Source organism: Halyomorpha halys, unplaced genomic scaffold, assembly GCF_000696795.3.
Source record: "Halyomorpha halys isolate HHAL.00 unplaced genomic scaffold, Hhal_1.1 Scaffold793.1, whole genome shotgun sequence".
Classification (NCBI taxonomy): domain Eukaryota; kingdom Metazoa; phylum Arthropoda; class Insecta; order Hemiptera; family Pentatomidae; genus Halyomorpha; species Halyomorpha halys.
The window spans coordinates 222102-230312 of record NW_027108154.1 but is presented as its reverse complement, the minus strand read 5'-3'; positions in this window follow the sequence as shown (position 1 = coordinate 230312).

The window sequence follows — 8211 nt, the reverse complement described above, 5'->3', positions numbered from 1 at the left end:
TAGAACAGATAGAAAAAAATATCGTAATTGGAATACACCTCGAATATTGAGAACTAAGAGAATATTTTTTTGAATAAGATATAATTTAATTATATACAGATTATTAGATAATAAGTATGATATATTTTCTTTTTAAATTTAGAACAGATAGAAAAAAATATCGTAATTGGAATTCACAGAGTCAAGAAATAAATAACAAGCATAGCTGTATTTTTTTTTCTTTATTAACTAACATATTTTATTGTTATAAAGATATGATATTAGAGATAAATTAATTATAATCTATAGAAGGATCTTAATAATGAAGTAGTCAAAATAAACTTAAAATCCATTCATCATCCGTTCGATTTCTATAAGTTGTTAATTTCTTGAACAAATGAACTGTATCATAACAATACTTAAAAATAATTCATCGAATTAATTTTTCATCAGTAAAATACGATTCATTGTTTAACTTCATCAAAACTATGTTCTGATGTTCAATATTCTTTAAAAAAAAAATGTAAATTGATAGAATATTTTATTTCTAATTACCTAAGTGGTCAGACTTATTTTATTTCATTTTTCAGTCATCAGAACTGTTATTTTATATTTTGTTCAATTGTAAATGGATGTTCCTTGTATTTATCTAACTTTTTTTTTCGTAAATTTTTCCTCTCTATTCAAAGACACTACACTACAGCTTAATTTTTATTTTGTGTATTATTGTTCTTAAGGGACTTTTCCCAGAATAAATAAAGGATATAATAAAAAAAAAAAACTAAATCCATTGAAATACTTCATCTAAAGCTAATCAACGACTTTAATCAGTAAGACTGAAACAAAATCGAATAATATAACTCAATTTTGTTGTTTATAGGTTTGTTATGAAAAGTTAATGATCCTTAAATACACATTGTTGTTCCAAAAACAATATAGTATTACATTTAAATCTCCTTCTCAAAAAGAAATGTTAATAATTTCTCTATCGCTTATGAAATTTCTTGATGATAAGAAAAAATATATTCTCAAAAACATATTTGAATACAGAAACTGTAATGATGCTGATACATTCAGCCGCCAATATATTCGAATACATACATTCAGTCGTCAATATATTCTAATACATACATTCATCGTCAATATATTCAGGGATACTGGAAGATTTAGCTCAGCAAAACATCTTGAAGAGTTAAAAAGGTTTTTTTGAAAGTTAAATGCTTTCAGTCTTATCAGGCTTACTAAGTCCTCTTTTTTCCTTAGTCGCGGACCTTGCAAGAGTTTGAATTGAATAGATCAGGAAAACTCTTGAGATTAAGTAAGCAAATTTCTGCTTTTACTTCCTTAACTACCTCAAGCGGTAAGTATAATAATCACCTTAAAAGTATGTTTTGATATTTTAATAATTTTTCTCGTAATTGGGTTCTAAAAGATCATGATATAATTTTGAAAACAAAAAATACAGATATCATTATCTCCTATTCCTATGCATATCTTACCTAATATAATCATATATTGTAATATTAAATAATTTGTGCTGATTTTAGAACACCTACTCGGTCAATACATCATTACGTAACGAATGTGCATAAGAAATTAAGAACGCTAATAAAGGACGAGCCGAATATTTGACTTGTGACCCCCATACCCTCAGTGCCCTATGATGTACCCTTTCACATTCTTTCCTACTGACCTTATTATAGCCTCTATGGAGAGGGGGATACTAATGGTTTTGATACGCTAAAACAATAAACAAAAACCACTGCAAAAATATCACATAAAATGATTAGTCCTAACAAATATCTTCAAAGATTAACATGCTTACATTTATTTCAACAAATTTATTATCCTTTGGTATCCATTAGGTCAACAAATTTCTTTAAATTTTATACAGAGTTTTTAAAAGGAATATATAGCTCATCATTAGAATATAATAATACAAACAGAGTTATACACATATTATACCTAATTAAATTTATTTATATTATAATTTATTTATTTGTTCAAATGGAGAATAAGTAGGTACATTTTTTTTTAGATAAATCAAGGATTGAATTTGAAATGAGAAATGATAAAGAAATTGTCAAAAAAATCAAAAACTTTTTTTTTTTAAATTTATTTATTGATATTTACAACTGTACATAAATATATCACGTAAATTTGAGGAAATCATAATGGTATGGTACAAGCATGTAGAGAAACTACCCAATGGTAGCACTCAAAAAAATTTTTACAATATAAGGTCTCGAGGCCATCTTCTTTTCAGACGCCTCGGAGGATTGTCCGGAATAAAAGAGGAAGCAAGATTATAAACTAATGGGTTTGAGAGGTTAGGGAGTTAGTAATGGAAGGAGTGATATCTGGTTCGGGCTAGATTGGTTTCATTGGGAACATTAAGGTCTTTATGTATGATTTTATTTGTGATAATGTAAGAAACATTGCAGATTTTACGAAGGATATTTGGAGAGGAATTCAAAGGTTTAGTGGAGCCCCTAAGCTCTACGCCGTATGTCCAGATAGGCCTTGTAATGAATTGGAAGTTTGGAATGTTTGTCTAGTAAGTGTTGTAATAGTCGAAATCGACGTGCAGTTTCCTATATTTTAAGTAAAATCGAAAACAATCGTCTGGAAAATTGTGCACTTTCACGAGGGAATTTTTTTAGGTTTTCTGAACTAATGTCCTTTTTTTATTGTATACTGATGCTACACCGAGTGCGAAAGGCGAAAAGTGGCAAAGATAGCTCCAAGAATGAAATGAAAAGAGTTTTCGAACATTCCAAGTAAAGTATCTCGAAAACTAAAAATCGTAGCTGCATACTGCAAGGAAATATTCAGTATTTCATCCTCTTTGAATATAAGCTGTAAAAAATCATTCATTATTCAATTTCAGTATACTAAAATAAACTATATTAAATCTCTTCTTCCCGTTTTAAGCAAATATTTCAAAAGTCAAATAGGTCCGTCGCTCCCTACTGGTCTTAGTGGGGCGGGTCCGGCTGGGAAAGATTGTCTTTTTTTTGTTATTATTTCCACTTGTGAGATTGTGACATATCATACAGCGACCAAACTACTCGCTATAATTTTCTGTATTAAATTTGAGATAAGTAAGGCTACCACGAAGGGCGAGAGAGGAGGGTTTCACCGATGCTACACCGAGTTAGATAGGCATTTAAAAAAATTTAATTAAAAAAAAAGCTTCGAAACCACATTATTTGGGTAAATAAGCAACGGGTAGCAATTTTTGTTTGTCTGGAATGTTACTGTCCCAAGAAATTTCATATCCTTTAAGACTTAAGTTTTTTTGTAAAATAAATATTATTATGAATAAAATGTTAATATATTATTTCATATTCAGAAGTTTCACTTATCTTGGCCAGCCCCAATTTTTTTCTTTATTATCAGGATGATTAAATTTCCTTTTATTGATTACTTGTTTATTATCAATCGGTTTAACTAGATTGATTTCTATATAATTCGTAGTAAAAAGATCGATAAATGTGTGAACATTTTCTTAGCCATCAAAACCCCTTAAGAAACATAATACTGATGCTCCATTTATTGACATTTACAACTGTACTTACATTAAAATACATCTAGTAAATTTTAAACAAGATCAAAATGGTATGACACAGGTTAGTAGAGAAACTACCCATTGGTAGCACTCTAATCATATTTCTATACTAGAAGGTCTAGAGGCCATCTTCTTCTCAGGCGCCTCGGAGGATTGTCCGGAATAGAAGAAGATGCAAGATTAGAAACTAGAGGGTTTGAGTGGTAAGGGAGTTTATAATGGAAGGAGTGATATCTGGTTCGGGCTAGATTGGATTCATTGGGAACATTAAGGTCTTTATTTGTAATAATGTAAGGAGCATTGTGGATTTTACGAAGGATATTTGGAGAGGAATCCGAAGGTTTAGTGGAGCCCCAAAGCTCAACTCCATATGTCCAGATTGGCCTTATTACAGCCATGTAGATCAGTATTTTGTAATGAGTTGGAAGTTTAGACAGTTTGTGTAGTAAGTGCTGTAATAGTCGAAATAGACGTGCTTTCCTGTCTTTTCAGTCTTGTGTGAGGATTCTAGGTTAATCGTTGTCCAGATGTAGTCCAAGGCAGCGGATCTATTCTACAGGGGTAAGAGTAACATTATTAAATGAAATTGTAGGGCAGTCAGTAGCTTTACAACGGACGGTAAAGGTGATTTGATGAGATTTGTTGGAATTTATCTTAATCCTCCAATTACACCAATCTTCGAGGGCTGTGATGTGGATGGAATAGATTGAGTTTGATATTGTTGAAATGTAAAGGAAGCAATTTAAAGATGGCTGGATTTATAATTGAAAAAATGCAAACTTGATTAAAAAATATATTTAAAACTTTATCCAAATAATAATAGTAGCCCCACAGCTCAACTCCGTGTGTCTAGATAGGCCCTATAATTGTCATGTATATTTTTTTTATGAATTTTATAAAACTTAACAATTTACAAGAAGTTTCCGAAAAAAAAAAAATACTTTCATTAGAAAACTCCTTAAGATTTCCAGAACAAAACCTATTTAAAAGAGAAGGTTGTTATCGAAGGCGACCTTGCCTCAAGGAGATCTCCTTCGGTGCCATGACCTGCCCCGGCCGGTCCGTATTGCAAAATATTGGTCCGTGCCAAAGCCCTGCAACTTTCATCCTTCTATTGCCAACGATCTTCGACTAACGTTGTTGCAAGTAGCATCTGCATATATCCTCGGCCTTAGCGAACACAGCTGATTAAGAAACAGTTGGACTGACAATGCGACCGCTGTTTGTGAAAGCTTTCAAATTGTAAAGAATTTCGCAGACACCTGAGTGTGGTTTACTTTCAGCAGCTTATGGCGCAAGGTTCGACGAAAGGGAAAAAAAAAACTAGTCATAGAGAAGTAAAAGTTGAGAACGGTGTTTCTTAATCAGGGCTTAGTTCCATTCCGATGGGCAAGTAAAATGAGCTCAGTTTTTATTGGTTTATGGTCAGTGTTATGCCCTCTAGTGGAAATGTACATAATGAAGCTAGAAATGGAAGGTTTGGAAATACCCCAGCTATCATTCCTAGTCGGAACCGTTAATCTGGGGAGTATAAATGAAAAAAAAATCATAATTATGAGAGTTGACCGTGGATGACGTACGAGGACAAGATGGTTGGGGGTGCGGTCAAAATGAAACACAAATAAGTTGATGTAACTTATTTAATTGTACCAACGTTTCGGCTAGAGTTTCTAGCCTTCTTCAGGGCTAAGAACAGAACAAGATAATAACCACAATAAGTATAGAAAATAAAAAATAAAATATAAACAGAATGACATAAAATGAATAGTTTTACAGAATAGAATTAATAAAATGAAGTGCTGAGAGAAGTGGGAAATAAAATGTATACATAGGTAATTGAAAAAGTGGGTAAAATAGCATTATTAAGGAAATAAAATAAAAATGTAGTTATATAATGCAAAGAAGTATGAACATATTAGTTATTAATAATTTAAAAATTAAAATATGGAAAGAAAAAGAAAATATATGTAACCATAATAATTGATAAACAGGCAAAATAGTAAAGTTTAACAAAAGAAATGAATAAAAGAAAAAAAAATTTGAAAAGAACAATAATAATATAGTGAGCGTAGCTAATAACGTAGGTAAGAATAAAAGTGGAGAAAAGAAGCGGTGGTAAAATAAAGAATGGGGGAAAAAAGAGAAGAATAATATAGAGAAAAAAAATAGAATAAAAGAAAAAAAAATTCGATGCTTATAAAAGCAATCGCTTTTGACACACACCTAATACAAGAGCCGAAAAGAAACAAAGGCAGTTACTTCACCACAATTTTTAATTACTTTAATGAAAACTATGTATAATTACTAGTCAAAATTGATGGGTCTGCAAAGTATAATCATGGGGAATAAAAAACAGTGGCTGTTTCAAAAGGTTAAAAATATATAATTTTCCATTCCGAGCTCTATATCTTAAAAAAAAAGCAACAACACAAGAAAACCTAAGAGAACATTATTTAAAGTAGAGTCGATTTTCTAAAACGTGAGCCTTAATAGAGGCTATATTTTCTTTATATAGTTCCCGACACATAAATTTTTAAATTACAACATTTTATATAATGAAGTGAAAAATCATAAGTTAGTGAATTTATTTTGACAAACCTATATCTCAAAACTATATCTAATAGCACTCAAATTAAAGCTAGTTTAATGTTCTGTAAAGTAGTCTATGACGTTCATCTTCGTAGGAGTAGTATTTTTTATGATATTTTCCAAAATAAATTCACAAAATGTTAATTTCTAGTTGTTCGGAAAATATCATAAAAAATACTACTACTACAAAGATAAACGTCGTCATAAACTACTATAAATGTGTATTTTTCCTATGAAATTTTGTCCGAAAAACTGTGAATCAATTTAATTAAGCAAATATCATAAAAACTAGTTCTCCTACAAATATATGTGTCATCAGTTACTTTATAGTACGTTTAACCAGCTTTCGTTTGAGTGTTAATAGAAACCTGTACGTCTTACGGTTCCTGAGATATAGATTTCTCAAAATGAATTCACTAACTACTGATTTTTCAGTGCATTTTTTATGAAATGTTGGAATTTAAAAAGCCATATCTCGGGAACTATACGTTCAATAGGCTCACCTTTAAACAAATTTAGCCTTCTTTAAATTAAGATATTGAGCTTTATTATTAAAATATTATTTTAATTATATAATTAAAAATTTTTTTTTACGATTATAAATAGCTGACATTTTTTTATCCTCATGCCTATACTTGGCAGAATCTATGAAAAAGTTGGGTAAAATAACTGTATTTTTTTCACCATGGCTCTTGTACTAGAATGTTTATCACCGTATCAGTCTTTATTAACTTTTTAGGATTCGTTACTAACCTCTAAGCCATACAAGTCACAAAATTACTTATTTTGTTTTTTATTACCCAGAGATTCCCCATATTTTTTTTTTCATTATTGTCAGTTATGTATAGTAATACTATAATAATAGTAAAGGCCGGTTGTGCCGGGTCTTATTGCTATTTTATTGTTTGAAATGTATGCATTGAAAAAAAGTTTACTAATATTATACCAAAGCAGGTTATGATAATTAATGAACCTGATACACTACAAGATAATACAAAGGGCATTGCAAATTAACGTAACGGATCATAAAGATGGGGCTCCGTTCTGGGATTTAATCTGCGTAAATTGCTTCCAGAGTGTTCCAAGGTATATTAAGAATAAACATTACATATATTTTTTTTATCACTCGAATTTATTTATTTATTCAGCATTATAGAACACTACTCTGTAGATTAGGGTTTTAAGGGATGATAGTCAAACCAAGGTTCCATAGGAGTTAAATAATAATTTTGTAAAAAATCTACCCTGAAAGTACCTTTAATTTTGACTATTTGAAAAAATAATAAGTTCTCATTGTCGCCAATAATAAACAATGGATAAATAATAAATAAATCTACGAATAGAAATATCCGAAGTGGAAAAGCCTAGATTAGGCGGTTTCTTTCCCGACAGCATGATTCAATCTTTATTTTTTGTTAATCTTTTTTATTCTTAGTAGAAACAAAATTTATATTTAATATGTCCGCTTCGAGAAATCCTAGAATAAATATTTTCATTACAACAGAATAATATACAGTTTTAGTTTATAATTTTCGCATTCCTTGGTAAAGACCAAAAAAAAGTTATTTTTTTTTTAAATCATGAAAATAGTGATTACTTCAACATCAGCGCACCAATCTACACAACATTTGGGGACGTATGGATGGTTAGGGAAAGTTGTTTGAGCTTGCCCAACAGATTTGTCAAGTTTTTTCACAGACAATAAAGAGACTATGCCTTGTTTTTGGAAGATTACAACAACGCTCTATCCCTAAACGTTTTTAAAAGAACATTGCCATAAGAAATAATTTCTTTTTGAATAATATGTATAAGATCTTCCATGTGGATAATTCGTTGATTGACAGTGGCGATGAAGGCGACAGCGAGAGGAGGTGAATGAGGCCATTATCCTATTTGCCTGCGCATTCCAGAGCGTTGCAGTGGAAGTGGACCCCCGAACTAGCTGTGGCGTTTCTTCTTACACGCCTCAGTCGAATCACTTGTAGTACAAGAGCCGGGAAGAAAAAAAGGCAGTTATCTCACCCAAATTTTTGATTACTTCAATAAAAACTATGTATAATTACTAGTCAAAA